The sequence below is a fragment of the Arachis ipaensis genome, chromosome B07 (genome assembly GCF_000816755.2).
Source record: "Arachis ipaensis cultivar K30076 chromosome B07, Araip1.1, whole genome shotgun sequence".
Taxonomy (NCBI): Eukaryota; Viridiplantae; Streptophyta; class Magnoliopsida; order Fabales; family Fabaceae; genus Arachis; species Arachis ipaensis.
The window spans coordinates 111,227,931-111,246,239 of NC_029791.2; the positions used below are offsets into that span (position 1 = coordinate 111,227,931).

At 37.7% G+C, this 18,309-nt stretch overlaps 1 long non-coding RNA gene across 1 annotated transcript; it reads right to left on the bottom strand.

Annotated features, from left to right (window-relative positions):
• Positions 15,832-17,173, bottom strand: LOC107608291. The gene is made up of 2 exons (XR_001612791.2): positions 16,772-17,173; positions 15,832-16,323 (listed from the first exon to the last, which is right to left on the bottom strand). It is a non-coding gene; the product is annotated as an uncharacterized LOC107608291 (long non-coding RNA).

Genomic DNA, 18,309 nt, shown 5'->3' on the forward strand with positions numbered 1-18,309 from the left:
AAAAATATATCCAAAGAGTGCCAAAAACACAAATATCCAAAACTCAAAATCCGGTTTCGAAGAAAACCGGTCTAAGCATAGAAGTATATACAAAATATATAAAGTAAGAAAACCAAAGGAAACCTAAAGGGTGAATACAAAACCTATTCTCCAAAACATCCTCTAAGAGGAGTCAAAACAGTATATTTATATACATTATTTAGTGGAGATAAAAGTATCTAAATGAAAACATAAAACCAAAGTATAGTCCCGAGAATCAAGAATCTTCGCTAATCCAGAGGTCTCCAGCATGTCTTAGCGAGAAGCCTCACGTCCTGCATCTGAAAACCACAAAATCCGCATAGGGGAGAACCGGAGGTTCTCAATATGGTAACAGTACCCACATATCTAACATGTAATGTCCTGGAAAAGCCAAAGGCAATCCTAGAACTTCCACTAGATAAATCAAAGCTTATAAACAGGCTAAACCATAAATAGAAACTAACTAAAGATCTTCAGTCTAACTAATACTTTCCTTTCCAATTCCTGCAGACCTCCCAACCACCAACAGTAGTATAATATGGCAAACACAATTATATCAGACAAGAAGATATACAGATAAGAAACAGATACGGCATTTAGACAATTAGCAAGTAATATGCAGTCAATTAGGCAATTCCAAACAATTCACATAGTATGCATATGATGAATGCCTGTCCTAATGGTTGATGATATCATCTGTCGGTTATATAGCCAACCCGACAAGTCCAGGTAGCTAACCATTGGACTGTCCTTCTGTCGTGCATCCCCAACTTGAGTTATACTCAATCATAAATCATAATTCATATCCAACACCCTCACTGGTGTATATTCACGGGGGCGAGCTCATCCGAAACTTTCACAGTGTCCGACCACACTTACGACATAGGGTCAGCTGAGTATCGAGTCTCCACCTGGAGCACATGGTGGCTAGCCATTGCTTTCTCCTAGGGAAACTCGTATCTCAGATAGCGGAAGTACAACATTCACAATTCATTCAATAGCATATAAGCAATTATACTCGGCCATAATTCAATAATGGCTCCGCCGTAACTCGCCAATAACTCAGCCATCCGGCTCATAATTCAATCCATATCCAGCCAATTTATTAACAAATACAGCCCATCGGCACATGGCACATAAAGCACTTCCACCGCCATCCTCCGTATCTCATACAATGAACTTTGATCATCATTAATCATTAATTCGCCCCTTTCTTCATTCATAAGTTACCACAATTCCTAACTTCATCAAATCACTAGGCATATTATAAGAGTTTAAGACATAAGGGGTGAGATCGGAGGCTTAAAAGTATGAAATTTGGCTTTGAAATCTCAAAAATCAACTTTGGGATGAAAACAGGGTCACTCATGCGCGTCCCCCACGCACACGCGTGGAACACAATAAAAGCACAGCGACGCGTACGCGTCCCTCCACGTGCACGCGTGGATGGGAGAAAAGCCCAGTGACGCCTACGCGTCAACCACGCATACGCGTGGGCGCGGTTTGTGCCCCAGGCACAAAACTGTCACAACTCAGGCAGAACGATCTCTGGAATTTGGTTGGGCCAATCGAATTCGCCAATCGACGCGTATGCGTGGGCCACGTGCATGCGTGGATAGCAAAAATTCGAAAATGACGCGTGCGCGTCGGTCACGCATACGCGTGGGTGTGCGTTCTGCTAAAAATTTTACTAAGTTAAAAAGCTGCAGAATTCACAGTTTCACACCCTAATCTTCCGATGGACATAACTTCTACGTTTTAAATCATTTTTCGCCCGTTCTTCGAACGGCATAACCACCCCAGATCCAATTTTATTTCTAAATAAATTTGGCACAAAAATGAAGATCCGGAGTACAAGTTACGCTCTGTCAAAGTATGCCCAAAAATCACATTTTCATACAAAACCACAAAGTGTCATTTTCAAAACAACCAAATTCCAACCCTTTTCAAAATCCTGAAAAACATACCAAAAATCAACTCAAGCCTCTTCAACTTATACATTAACATATTTAACATATTACAAGCCAACATCCCACCATTTTATCCCATCAATAGCCCAATATTAAATACATTAACATGTCATATATCCTTCCTCATCACAATTTCCAACAACACCATTACCAATCAACCAACATTAAATATAATCACTACCATGCTCACTCTCAACATGGTTCCACCCATAATTCAACCTCAAACATTCATTGATCATATATCAAACATGCATATCTCTCATGCATCACATCATCAATCATCAATATTCATAATCACATATTTGACCACACAATTGATTTCAACCATTCAACAACATCAACTATTCAATCCTATCTTAGGGCCTCTAGCCTAAGATTTCATACCACATTACATTTTAAATATAGCAAATCAAGACCATACCTTAGTCGATTTCCCCCGCTCAACCGGAGCACTTCCAAATTACTTTTCCACAAGCTCTCAAGGTCTCAACACCTCCAAGATCAGATTTTTGGCACACCAAAGCCCTTTTCCAAGCTTTCCAAAATCTTAATCAAGCTCCAATATTCACATACACACTACCTAAGCTACAATTATCACATCCAACACAACAACTTAATACCCAAACATCGTAGAACAACAAATTACACTAGGATTGAGAATGTTACCACACCCAAGGTTCAAAGAGACAAGATTAATATTCTTTTTCAAGAGAGTTGGATCCTATAACATCAAAGAGCCCAAAATCTCAACACTTTTCTCCATGAAATTCGAAATCAAGGGATGAAGAACTGAACCAAAATCGTGGCTTACCTCAAGAACAAAGTAGTGGATTTTGTAGAGCCATTTACGGTGAACACGTGGCTGCAAACGATGCAGCAATCGGAGCTCTAGATCAAAAGTTATGGTGGTTTGATGATTAACCAAGGGTTAGAACTTGAGAGAGTGTTCTTCCCCCATTCCTTGTAAATTTCAGCGTGTTCTTGTGTGTAGAGAGGAGAGAGAGTACTGAAAAGTAGGGTTTTAGGTTTAGTTATGTTGGGCCAAGGACCCAATATGGGTCCGGTTGGCCCGGTTTGTCCTGTTCAGTCCAATCTTGGTCCGATTTCTATAAAATTGGTATCGAAATCTCAATCTCTCTATCATATTAATCCATAATAATCACATTTTTGGCTTTCTAGAATAAATTCTCATTTATGAGTTAATTAGCCATTAATTAACCAGGTTTTACATTCTACCCACCTAATTGGGAATTTTGCCCACAAAATTCGAATTCAATTACCTGAGAATAAGTGCGGGTAGTCAGTTCGCATCTCTGACTCGAGTTCCCAAGTGTGCTCTTCAACACCGGCTTGACTCCATGCCACTTTGACTAACGAAACCTCTTTTCCACGCAACCATTTGATACTAGTATCGTCAATTCTGACCGGAGTCACCGGAAGTGTCAAATCTTCTTTTAACTGAACATATTCAGGTTCTAACACATGGCTAGCATCAGGAGTATACTTCCAAAGCTGTGACACGTGAAATACGTCGTGCAGGTGGTTCGAAAGAGGTGGTAGAGCCATCCGATACGCCACCGGTCCAACCCTCTCCAGGATCTGAAATGGACCAATGTATCGAGGATTCAACTTCTTTGCTTTAATTGCCCAACCTACTCCTGTGGTTGGAGTAACTTTAAGGAACACATGGTCTCTTTCCTCAAATTCCAAGGGCTTCCGCCTCTGATCGGCATAACTTTTCTGACGACTCTGCACAGTAAGTATCCTATCTCGGATCTTCTTGACTTGTTCAGTGGTCTCAGCTATCATCTCCGGTCCCAACAAGCCTTTCTCCCAGCTTCATATCAGCCTAGTGGAGATTGACACTTCCTCCCATACAAAGCCTCATACAGAGCCATTCTGATGCTCGCATGGTAGCTATTATTGTATGCAAACTCTACTAACAGCATATACCGATCTCAACTCGCCGGTTGGTCCAAAACACAAGCTCTCAACATATCCTCTAGTTTTTGGATCGTCCTCTCGAATTGACCATCTGTTTGAGGATGGTAGGTCGTACTCAAGCCTAATCGGGTTCCGAAGGCTTTCTGAAATGCATCCCAAAACCTCGAAGTGAAACGGGGATCTCTATCAGAAATTATAGTGGTAGGCACACCATGAAGTCTCACAATCTCCTTTATATACAACCGTGCCAGCTCCTCAAGAGTGTAATTCATTCTAATGGGTAGAAAATGATCCGACTTCATCAGTCGATCCACAACCACCCAGACAGCATCAAAACCGGCCCTAGTCCTCGGCAATCCCGACACAAAGTCTATTGCAATGTTTTCCCACTTCGATTATGAAACCTCTAAAGGTTACAACATCCCGGAAGGGCTCTGGTGTTTGATCTTTACTTTCTGACAGGTCAAACACTTTGAAACATATTCTGCCACATCATTCGTCATGCCCGACCACCAAAACATCGCCTTTAGATCATGGTACATCTTAGTACTCCCCGGGTGAATAGAGAATCCGCTCTTGTGTGCTTCTCGTAAGATATCTTATCGCCAAAGTACCAACATCCGGCACAATGATCCTATCCTTGAATCTCCAAAGCCCATTCTGATCCTCTGACACTCTCCACCACTTTCCTTGCTCAATAGCCGGCAATACCTTCTGTAACATGACATCGTTTTCATGAGCCTTTAGGAGTTCGGATTTCAACTCACTTGAGATCTGCAATCGACTCAAACATAGAGTTCCAGACACTTCTTGAACACCAATTTTCAGACTCCCAAATTCCTTGAGTAACTTCTCTTCTTGAAGCATCATCCAAGCAGCGTACAAAGACTTTCGACTTAACGCATCCGCTACTACATTAGCTTTTCCCAGATGGTAATTCAACTCAAATTCGTAGTCCTTCAGTAACTCCATCCACCTCCTCTGCCGCATATTGAGATCTTTCTGATCAAAGAAGTATTTCAAACTCTTGTGATAAGAGAAAACTTGGAACTTAACCCCATAGAGATAATGCCTCCACACCTTCAAGGCAAACACAATCGCAACAAGTTCCAAATCGTGCGTAGGGTAGTTAACTTCATGAGGTCTCAACTGTCGTGAGGCATACGCCACCACATTATGATGCTGCATCAGCACGCACCCTAGACCCTTCAGTGAGGCATCACAGTACACCTCAAATGGTTCAGTTGGCTCAGGTAGCACCAAAACAGGCACGGTGGTCAACTTTTGCTTTAACGCCTGAAAGCTCTCCTCACACTCAGGAGTCCAAACAAACGGCACATCCTTGTGGGTTAACTTTGTCAACAGCAAATCTATTTGCGAAAAGCCCTTGATAAATCTCCGGTAGTAGCTAGCTAAGCCCAGAAAACTCCTTATCTCAGTTACTGAGGTTGGTTGCCTCCATTCCATCACTATTTCCACCTTAGAAGGATCTACAGCTATCCCCTGTTTACTCACCACGTGACCCAAAAACTTTACCTCACTCTTCCAGAATTCACATTTAGAAAGTTTCACATAGAGTTTCTTTTCCTTCAGTATCTGCAACACGGTCCTCAAGTGCTCTGCGTGCTCTTCCTCAGTCTTGGAATAAATCAGTATGTCATCAATGAAGACAACAACGAATTTATCCAGAAACGGACGGAAAACTCTGTTCATGTAATCCATAAACATTGCAGGAGCATTTGTCAACCCAAAAGATATTACAGTGTACTTATAATGACCATAACGAGTCCTGAAATCAGTTTTAGGGATGTCCTCACCCCTCACCCTTATCTGGTGATAACCGGAACGCAAGTCGATCTTGGAGAAAATCCCAGCTCCTTGTAACTGATCCATGAGATCGTCAATCCTTGGTAGTGGGTACTTATTCTTTATCGTGATCTTGTTCAGCTACCTATAATCCACACAAAGTCGTATACTCCCATCTTTCTTCTTTACCAGTAACACTGGCGCACCCCACGAAGAAACACTTGGTCAGATAAAGTTCTTACCCAACAGATCCTTTAGCTCAGACTTTAGCTCGGTCATTTTCAGTGGTGACATTCTATAAGGAGCACTCAAGATTAGTCCAGCCCGAGGCACCAATCGATAGCAAACTCAACCTCTCGGTTAGGTGGAAATTCATCAATATCGTCGGGAAACACCTCCAAAAACTCACACACAACCGGAATTTGTTCCAATCTTTGATCATCACCCAAAACACCCACGGTTAACAACAGAATACCCTGACATTCAGCCCCAGAATAATTCACCATCATAGCGTTCAAGTAATAACTATTCAACACAACGGGCCCTTTCGTATCTTCCGGCATAAAATACACCGATTTTTCAGAACAGTCGAGCAGAACATGGTTCTTAGATAACTAGTCCAAACCCAGGATAAGATCAAGACTGATCATTGGTAAGAAGATTAAATCATGAACAAAATTACGTTGCTAGATCCTAAATGAAACTTGCGGGCATCCTAGCCTAGTTACCATGGCTTCATGGGTGGTATTTTACACTTTTAGGTCATAATATAAGACTACAATCTTCAATCCTAACTCATGAGCTTTTTCGAATGCAATGAATGAATGTGTTACTCCCGAATCAAATAAAGTATTTAAAATTTGACCAGCCATTTCATAGTTACCTCGGATAAGTGTCTCGGGTCCCTCGGCACCTATAGCTGAGGTGGTGAACACCCGACCAGACTACTGTGCCTTCCCTGCACCTTGCTTCTGCTTCTCCGGACAGTTTGCGGCTTTATGTCCCGCCTTACCACAAGAATAGCACAAGCCCCATCCGGCCTTGCACGGGCTCCCGGATGGTGACTTCCACACCTAGCACAAGCTTGCTCATTCTGAGGCTGCTTCCCAAACTTTTTCCTTTGGGAGTTGTTGTTGTTGTTGTTGTTGGGCCTCCTGAAAGAGCCTCCCCTCTTGAAAGGCGGACCTCTAGGAGCAAAGCTCTTTCCTAGGTTCTGTGGGAATGATCCCTTATGGCTTTCTCTCTCTACAGCCGCCTTCTTCACACACTCCTCAGCAACCCTGCTCTTGTTCACCAACTCTGAGAAAGTCCTGATCTCCATTGGTCCTACTGAGCTAAAGATATCGCTCCGGAGTCCTCCTTCATACTTAATGTATTTCCATTCTTCAAAGTCTCCTGGAGCTCCCTGACACATACGAAAAAACCTGAATAGCTCCTCAAACTTGTCAGTATACTTGGATACGAACATGGTACCCTGCTTCAGTTGCAGTAATTCTAGTTCTTTGGCCGTCTTAGCAGAATTCGGAAAGTACTTTTTATAGAATTCATCTTGGAAGGCATCCCAGGTGATAGGGTCATCACCCTGCTGCAGGAGACGTCAGACTTCTTGCCACCAATGCGATGCTTCCCCAGTGAGCAGATAGGTAGCAAACTCAACACACTGTCCTTTAGGTACCATCTGCGCTTGCAATGCTCGCTCCATAGTCTGAAACCAGGTATCATCTTCAGTCAGACTAGTGGTTCCCTTGAACTTAGGTGGATTAACCTTCAAGAAAGTTTCCAGTGTCATCGGGCCCTGAGCTCCACATCCGTCATTGCCATGGTTGTTCATCTGTTGTCCAAGGGCCGCAGCAGCGGCCTGCATAGTAGCAGCCATATTCTCCAACGCCGCCATAAAATCTACCGGGTTATTTGGGTTGGCTCCCGTTCCTTGAGTACTAGTACGACCTCTCCCACAACCTCGACCGTGTCCACGAAGCGCCATCTGGTTCCTATACACACCAAACAATCGATATTAAGTTGATCAATCTCAATATCGGAAGTCTAGTGCTTCAAAGTCCCAAATGCATGCTCATGAACGTTTATGCCAGGTATATCAATTAGATATTCTAATATCACATAACACACATATAGAGAATGCAAAGAAGCATAGTCAGTACGTCCCTCAGACTCTACAGGAACGAACTGCTTTGATACCAAAATGTAACACCCTACCACACTGAGCCTTATGCTTAAGTCATAAGACAGAGGTGGCGAGGTATTACGACCTCTAAAAATAAAATTTAGTACATATAGTATTGCGAAGAATGTTTATAACTAGGAGCATTTGAAGAGAAATGGGTAAATCAAAATTGTAACTCAAAAAGCGCAACACTCCGATCGATAACGTAACGAAACACATAAAGGATAAACTAACGCAAAAATATATCCAAAGAGTGCCAAAAATACAAATATTTAAAATCCGGTTGCGAAGAAAACCGATGCGAGCATAGAAGTATATACAAAATATATAAAGCAAGAAACCCAAAGGAAACCCAAAGGGTGAATACAAAACCTATTCTCCAAAACATCCTCTAAGAGGAGTCAAAACAGTATATTTATATACATTATTTAGTGGAGATAAAAGTATCTAAGTGAAAACATAAAACCAAAGTAAAGTCTCGAGAATCAAGAATCTTCGCTAATCCAGAGGTCTCTAGCATGCCTCAACGAGAAGCCTCACGTCCTGCATCTGAAAACCACAAAATTCGCATGGGTGAGAATCGGAGGTTCTCAGTATGGTAACAGTACCCACATATCTAACATGTAATGTCCTGGGAAAGCCAAAGGCAATCCTAGAACTTCTATCAGATAAATCAAAGCTTATAAACAGGCTAAACCATAAATGGAAACTAACTAAAGATCTTCAGTCTAACTAATACTTCCCTTTCCAATTCCTGCAGACCTCCCAACCACCAACAGTAGTATAATATGGCAAACACAATTATATCAGACAAGAAGATATACAGATAGGAAACAGATATGGCATTTAGACAATTAGCAAGTAATATGCAGTCAATTAGGCAATTCCAAACGATTCACATAGTATGCATATGATGAATGCCTGTCCTAATGGTTGATGATATCATCTGTCAGTTATATAGCCAACCCGACAAGTCCGGGTAGCTAACCATTGGACTGTCCCTCTGTCGTGCATCCCCAACTTGAGTTATACTCAGTCATAAATCATAATTGATATCCAACACCCTCACTGGTGTATATTCACGGGGGCGAGCTCATCCGGAACTTTCACAGTGTCCGGCCACACTTACGACATAGGGTCAGCAGAGTATTGAGTCTCCACCTGGAGCACATGGTGGCTAGCCATTGCTTTCTCCCAAGGAAACTCGTATCTCAGATAGCGGAAGTGCAACATTCACAATTCATTCAATAGCATATAAGCAATTATACTCGACCATAATTCAATAATGGCTCTGCCATAACTCGGTAATAACTCAGCCATCTGACTCATAATTCAATCCATATATAGCCAATTTATTAACAAATACAGCCCATCAGCTCATGGAAAATAAAGCACTTCCACCGCCATCCTCCGTATCTCATATAATGATCTTTGATCATCATTAATCATTAATTCTCCCCTTTCTTCATTCACAAGTTGCCACAATTCCTAGCTTCATCTCATCGCTAGGCATATCATAAGAGTTTAAGACATAAGGGGTGAGATCAGAGGCTTAAAAGCATGAAATTTGGCTTTGAAATCCCAAAAATCAACTTTGGGATGAGAACAGGGTCACGCGTGCGCGTCGCCACGCGCACGCGTGGAACGCAGTAAAAGCACAGTGACGCATACACGTCCCTCCTTGCACACGCGTGGATGGGAGAAAAGCCCAGTGATGCCTATGTGTTAGCCACGGGTACGCATAGGTGCGGTTTGTGTCCCAGGCACAAAACTCGCACAACTCAGGCACAACTCTCTGGAATTTGGCTGGGCCAATCGATTTCGCTCATCGACGCGTACGCGTGGGCCACGCGCACGCGTGGATAGCAAAAATTCGAAAACGACACGTGCACATCGGTCACGCATACGCGTGGGTGTGCGTTCTGCTAAAAATTTTACTAAGTTAAAAAGCTGCAGAATTCACAGTTTCACACCCCAATCTTCCGACGGACATAACTTCTTCGTTTTAAATCATTTTTTGCCCGTTTTTCAAACAGCATAACCACCCCGGATCTAATTTCATTTCTAAATAAATTTGGCACTAAACGAAGATCCGGAGTACAAGTTACGCTCCGTCAAAGAATACCCAAAAACGACATTTTCATACAAAACCACAAAGTGCCATTTTCAAAACAACTCAATTCCTACCCTTTTCAAAATCATGGAAAACATACCAAAAACCAACTCAAGCCTCTTCAACTCATACATTAACAAATTTAACACATTACCAGCCAACATCCCACCATTTTATCACATCTCAATCAAATAGCCCAATATTAAATACATTAACATGTCATATATCCTTCCTCATCACAATTTCCAACAACAGCATTACCAATCAACCAACATTACATATAATCACTACCATGCTCACTCTCAACATGGTTCCACCTATAATTCAACCTCAAACATTCATTGATCATATATCAAACATGCATATCTCTCATGCATCACATCATCAATCATCAATATTCATAATCACATATATGACCACACAATTGATTTCAACCATTCAACAACATCAACCATTCAATCCTATCTTAAGATCTCTAGCCTAAGTTTTCACACCACATTATATTTTAGATACAGGAAATCGAGACCATACCTTAGCCGATTCCCCCGCTCAACCGGAGCACTTCCAAATTACTTTTTCACAAGCTCTCAAGGTCTCAACACCTCCAATAACAGATTTTTGGCACACCAAAGCCCTTTTTTAAGCTTTCTAAAATCTCAATCAAGCTCCAATATTCACATACACACTACCTAAGCCACAATTATCACATCCAACACAACAACTCAATACCCAAACATCATAGAACAACAAATTACACTAGAATTGAGAATGTTACCACACCTAAGGGTCAAGGAGACAAGATTAATCTTCTCCTTCAAGAGAGTTGGGTCCTATAACATCAAAGAGCCCAAAATCTCAACACTTTTCTCCATGAAATTCGAAATTAAGGGATGAAAAACTGAACCAAAATCGTGGCTTACCTCAAGAACAAAGTAGTGGGTTTTGTAGAGCTCTTCGCGGTGAACACGTGGCCGTAAACGGTGTGACAATCGAAGCTCTAGATCAAAAGTTATGGTGGTTTGAAGATCAACCAAGGGTTAGAACTTGAGAGAGTGTTCTTCCCCCATTCCTTGTAAATTTCAGCGTGTTCTTGTGTGTAGAGAGGAGAGAGAGTACTGAAAAGTAGGGTTTGAGTTTAGTTATGTTGGGTCAAAGGCCCAATATGGGTCCAGTTGGCCTAGTTTGGCCCGTTCGGTCCAATCTTGGTCTGATTTCTATAAAATTAGTATCGAAATTCTCGTCTCAATCTCCTCTATCATATTAAGTCATAAAAATTATATTTTTGGCTTTCTAGAATAAATTCTCATTTATGGATTAATTAGCCATTAATTAACTGGGTTTTATAATTAGTTATTCTATTTTTAAATTTGAATTTTAAATTTGGATGAGATCCTAATTGATTCTATTTCAAATTGATTTATGATATGATTCATAAATTTAAAAGATTCAAGTTTAAAATAAAAAGATATAATTTAAATTTGAATTCAGATTCAAATTTAAAATTAGTAACAAATCTCATACTATATATATGTATGCCAAGAGTAGAGGAAAGAGATGAGAATAAAACGCAAGAGTTTTATTCCTTTATCTCTACACTCATAAACGTATGTGAGCCTAATTCTTGGAGAAGAATTTTATGGCATGCAAAGAGTTGCAAGAGGTTTCTCAATTTAGATCAGATATCTATTGGTCAAGGAGTTGACAGCAAAGGTTGGTCTCGGTGTGGATATGCATAGCGCCTTCATACCATCGAAGGAGAAAGTGATTTTTACTAGCGTACACATATATTTAGATCTGATCTATATTATTGAAATAAAGTTTTAAGCACAAAATAGATATTTATGATTACTTTCTTTTCTTTCGCTGTGTGTTATGAACACATGGTAATCCTTTAATATCATAATTAGTATAAATAGAACATTTACATAGCACTTGAAAAACACTAAAAATAGCACAATGCCCCAATCTCATATGTCACAATTTAACAACATCATTTTTATTAGTATTTACTGCCAAAGCAGTTTTGGATTGTACATCATTCTTTATTGAACCTTGACTATTACAAACAGAAGGTAAAGAAATTGAAACAAGAGCATTAGGAATAACAAGATCATGAAAGACATAAATTCCATTTTTAGTAGTGCCTTCAAGAAGTATTTCTTGAGAATCTTGTTCACGCATAACACATAAGTGTTAGTAGTACTATTCTAGGTGAATGCATGTTTACTACCTTGTGTGATATGCATGCTTATGCATTTTGATGGATGGTAACATGTACTTATGATTCTTGTTGTAATTAGTATTTTGAAAAGTAAAAAATTTATATCTTTTGCATGACTTTAACCTAATCTATTGATTGATTATATGGTAAATGGAAAATTCATTGCATGACATATATTTTATGATATCTACTTTGATGACTAATTTTAATAGATACAAAGTTTTGACGAAGATTCGACGTAAAAAGTTTTTACCCTTTTATGGCGGGTAAAAGTGAATTTTTACATTAAGATTCATGTATTAAATTCAAGCACAAGCTCATCAAGGAATCAATCATGCATGTAATGAAAATGACATGACAAGAAGAAGTCCAACATGCAAAGTTTAATTATAGGACATTAGATTTTACTTGTCAAGAATAAATCAAGTTCATCTCTCAAGTTAAAATCAAGTTTTATCAAAGGTAAAATGATTTTCAACATATAATTTTAAGGATCCAAGATTTATGGAAGGTATAGGATGTCCAATGATGATCCTAATAATGTCTTAATGGATTATGGGGAGTAGGACCAACCTAATCATGCACAAGGCGCCATAGTTCAAAATTCAAATTTGCTATTTTTTTAGCCTAGTGGATTGATCCCTATAAAAGTGCAGGATCGATCCTCATGTTTATGTTGGCCAAAGTTTGAGCATTTTAAGCTATTTGGATTGATTCTATGTTTTGAACATCGATCCTATATGTCTTAGGACATAAGACCCTACCAAGAGCATGTGTTCTTGAAGATTGGGTTCCTTGCACCCGCTCCCAATGTATATGAATGGATGGAGGACTATAAATAGAGATCTTTGGGTTGTGCTCCATTGCACCACTTCTTCCATATCTATATACTGTCATATTGAACAAAATTCATAAGTTTTCAAAGTGATTTTCATAAAAATTTGAGAGATAACTTTGAGCTTAGTCATGATGCTTTATTTGTAATCATATACTCTTTGAAGAGAGTTCATTTATTCTGAAGTTCTTTCTCATATTATAACAGAAAAGTTTTGCAGCTCTTCTTTTTTGTTGAGAGACTTAGGGTATGATTCTTTAAGTGATGAGACTTCTTATATATTATAGTCGGTGAGGATATGAAGAGTACATTAAGCACTCAAGAAAAAAAAAATACTTGGAGTTGGTATTGTTTCAAGTTATTAGAGAAGGAGTCTCTGAGTGGAGTATTCTAATAAAAGTGGTGATCATATATTGTGAGGTGTACGACAAGTGTTCTAACTTATAATGGTTTATCAAGCGCCCTATAAGATGGTGATATAGTGAAAATCTCCACACCTTTGCAGGGAGGACTAGACGTAGGTGAAGAGGTTAAACCAAACCAGAATATATCATGCTTGCACATTGTTTGGACCCATAAACTCTTTATATTTCTAAAGTGTTGTGGAAAGTTAGCTTCTTATAAGTGCTTGAAAACTTGTTAAAGCCTTTAGAAAAGTTATAGTATGAAACCACTTGCATTTAAGCTTCTGTTTATTTTATACAAGTGGTAGGAAAAATATTAAGTACGTGGTTTAAAGCTTGAAGTTCGCTTATAATCCCATGTAAAATAGAAGTACATTGCCTTTATTTGCAAATTTACATTTTTGCAATTCAAATTTCCATCTATCTTTCACAAAGTTTTTAATTTATCATTAATACTCAATTCACCTCTCCTCTTGAGTATATTTATCTTGTGCATATCAACTAACAATAAGTCAAGCCAAAATTCAAAATAAACATGATTAACAGCAGCAAATATAGAAACACTTAAAAAAGATTATGAGTAATAACTGCTACATGTAAGAAATGAATCAAAATAAATTTGATGTTGGATCTTTTGTTATATAAAGTAGATGAACCATGAGCTAAGATAGAGGTACAGTGACCACTACCCACAAAAAATTGCTCTTGATCATTATTAGGCTGCACAGAATTGAGAATGTTGGAGTAATCTGAGGTGATGTAGTGACTAGCACTAAAGTCTGAATATTATAAACCTTCACTAGTTGTTGAAGATATGGAAACAAAATATCTTGGTAGATGGAATGAAGAGGAGGTGGAGGAGGGTGAGTGGTTGCAAAGGAAATTATGATTAAGAATTGGGTTGCTATGATGAAAAATTGATAGCCTAAAAGTTTGAATCAAATATATAGTAGCATGTTTGAACCACATGTCCTTGCCTTCCACATAATTGATATTGAGGTCTAGAATTTGTGTAGAATATATTACCTTCTCTACCATTTCTATGCCCTATTCCCTTTCTACCATTCAATCCAGAAACACCATAACCAAATTAAAAAGAAGATTGAGTAAGATTGGCTATAGGCATACCAATTTCAGGTTTTCTCAGCCTATCTAACATATCCTCGTATGCAAATAGAAAAGACTCAATTCCAGCTACCTTGATAGTTCCTAATCTAAACATAGAGCTGATAAATCCTAAATACTCTTTAGTTAAATCATCAAGAATAGATTAAATGTGATCAGAATTTAGCACAAATTAGCCAAGAGCAAACAAAGCATTTATAAATTTCTAAATTTTAGAAAGATAATCAGCCACAGAACCTGTCTTTCTTACTGATATGAGTTGGAATTTCAAACTTTGAATTCGTGTTACTGAAAAATCAGTGAAATACATGTTAATGTGATTCCATATTTCATGAAATCATTGAAGATAAATCACTTTGCTTTTTGAATATTGTGGACATCGAAGCTACAATCTATGTGGCGAGTGTGAGATCATCTAATCTCCATTTTTTAAAATTTTTGGCTAATTTATTTTTTGTCTTTTTTGCAGTATCTTCATAATCTTATGGAATTTTTAAAAGATCGAGGTGATCTTCCATATCCAAACTTTAGATTGTAAGGAGCGCAAGGTATTGCCATGTTGAAAATTTTATGTCGTCTAATTTCTCAATAGTAGGAGTAAGCGATTCTTAGATGCAGAATTTGATAATATGAGTATCATGGAGGAAGAACACTACAAGAGACACACTGAATAGCGGCAATTGAACACCGCCACAAAACAACATACCAGCGGTTTGGAACGCGTAGCGATTTAGGGCGCGGGCGTGTGATTTTGTGGCAGTTTAGAAGAACCACTGGTATAATTGCCGCAAATCAGATAATTAATTTTACAGTGGTTGCAAAACTGCCGCCATTTTAGTCAATGAATTTTAAATCTAATTTGCTGCGGTTTTAAAACTGCTGCAGATTTATGTGGGTTTTTAAAAAAAATGCGACGATTTTGAAAACCTAACTAATTATAAAAGTTTATACCATTTACTTTACTATAACCTATTTTTTTAAATCATAATTTATTAAACTTGAGATATTATCATTAAAGAATACTAAATAAACAATATTAAGCAAAATAAGCTAAAATTCAAAGCTCATAAAAATTCATAAAATAAACTAATTCCAAAATCTAAAAAGGTTGAGCCACTGTGTTTGAGAATTTATTGTCATCATCCTCACTCATATTTTGGTTCTCCCTTACAAATTGATAATCTATTCTTAAATAACATCAATTATTGCATTTAGTAAGAAGAAAAATAAATAAGCATTTCATAAAACACCGTAGTGCTTGAGAATTTGAAACAATTCAATTAAGAGAAATCAAAAGTGCTTCAACATATTTCATCGTTTCTTCAAGAGCTCTGGAAAGCCTATGCTCCTCGTTGAAGGTAGGAATTATCAAGGACATGTACTTTTCTGCTGGTTCAACATGTGGGCATCTAAAAAGGCACCGTTATCTGCCGATGTTTTTGTAGTGCTACTTCATTCTCCACTGCCTTCCTTTTCAATTTCTCAGCCGCTACCTCTTCTTGTAGTTCAAGTACCACCCCTCTGTTTGTGCGCCATCACCCGGCTAATGTGAATTTCTACCAAAGAGTTTACTAGAAGTCGGTCCAAAGCCTTCGCCACGCACTCTAACCTAGTGCTCTTTTCTGAGAGTTTGAGTAAGCAAATCATTTTAAGATAACAGTCTAGAGGATTCATCATGTTTCTCATTCTCCACAATTCTTTCCTATAGACATAAATATGCAAACATAAGCAATTATGAGCTAGAACACATATATTACGAGCTAGACATAAAATAAGCAAACATAAGAAAGGACAATCTAGAACAAAAAACAATAACAGTTCTCTGTCAAAAGATACAAAAATATAGGAGAAAAATATATAATATAGTAACAACAAGATGGTAAAAAAATAGACAACATCAAAAAGTAACACCCAAATATATTCATCATAACTCAACTTAGGAAAAGCAATATCTATACAAAAACTTTTATTCATAATAATACATGAAACCAATTTCAGAAAATACTTCAACTCCACATCATTATGCAATGTGTCTAATATACAATAAAGAATATGATATGATTTATAAACTTTACATAACATAAGGGGTCAACACTGTAATTTTAAAGCATATAACTAAAGTAAAACATAAAGGAGAAAATGAAGTTTACAAGTGATGAAACAGTTGATGCTTGCATATTGAAAGGTATAGCCATGGAAGATAGAAAATGGAAAACTAAAAAAAATGGTATAAATAATCATGAGAATGATACAAATAAGTGAAGAAAACAAACACCACCCTTCTTTAGAGAATTATAAATAAGTGCAAGCATTAAAGCGATGTCATCGAGGTACATAAAGAAAGAGAAACAATTAGGTACAAATATATATAAAAATTAAACAAACAAATAAACAACTATATTTTGATTACAAGTACAAGCAAAGACAGAGTTTGAAACATTTGTTATGCTATAATTACAAATTTTCTTTGGATTTAACTCCTGACATTTACCTTTTTCCTTAGTTAAGGTTTTTTAGTACCCTTGTGATAATGATAGGATTCATGTGTACACTATAGTGTATGTGATGTATAATTTGAAGTTAAAGGGCAAGCAAATTAAAAAACTCCAGAACTTGAATTTGAGGCAGTGCATTCTGATGATGAGTAGATAATTGAAGATGTTAATGAGAATCTTGCTGAAAGTGTTGAGCATTCTCACTTTCCAATGAATGACAATACTAATGATGATCCAAATAGTAATGAATTTGTTATTCCAAGTATGAATACTAATGAATTCAACATGGGTGAGGGGGTTGAGAATGAGTTCATTGGGGATCCACAACAAAATTTAATGGAGGAAGAAGATGAACATGTGAATGATGATGATTCTGTTGGCTATATCGAACCTGAACTTAAAAGAAATGATGTTTCTGATGAAGATGGTGAAGATGATGATGTTAATGCCATGGAAGATGAAGATATTAGAGGATTTTAGTTTTAGACTTTTACTTTATTAGAACATTTAATTGTTGCTTTGTTTTCTTTTTTCTTTTCGGTTGTGTTATATGAAGCTTTAATTGTGTGATTGTGTATTTTATGTTGAACTAGATGCATACTTATGAAGGATTTGAATGTGTGGTCTAGAGTACTTGTTATACTTGTAGTATTATGTTAATTTATTACGTGTTTTGATGTTGAAATTGTTAAGTTTGAATGCCTATATTTGATTAAATATATTATTATACATGATACATATCTCTTTTATAAAAAATTTATAACAGGTACACTTGTATGAGTCTACGAGTCGAGTCTAGGTCAGCTCCACAAGTTTACCTAGATTCGCGAGTTTGACAACCTTGATTCAACTAATAAAAAACTACACAATTTAAATTAATTTCTACATTTTGCAAATAAAACCTATGTTTTACTAAAATTTTTTAAAAGAAAAATAAGAAAACCATAATATTGAATAGCTATAAGGGTTTAGATAACTTACAAAGTGTCCTCAGACCGCTTGTCAACCCACTTAGAATGATCATCTTTCTTTGCATGCATTCACTCGAAGATCTTACTTTGAGAGGGTTGGAGACCCACCTAGCCTGCCTGACAATACAATTCAGAAAAACAAGAAGTTATTATGTATCATATTTATGAATAATAAAATAAAAAAATTAATAACATAATTCAATAATTAATTGATACAAACCA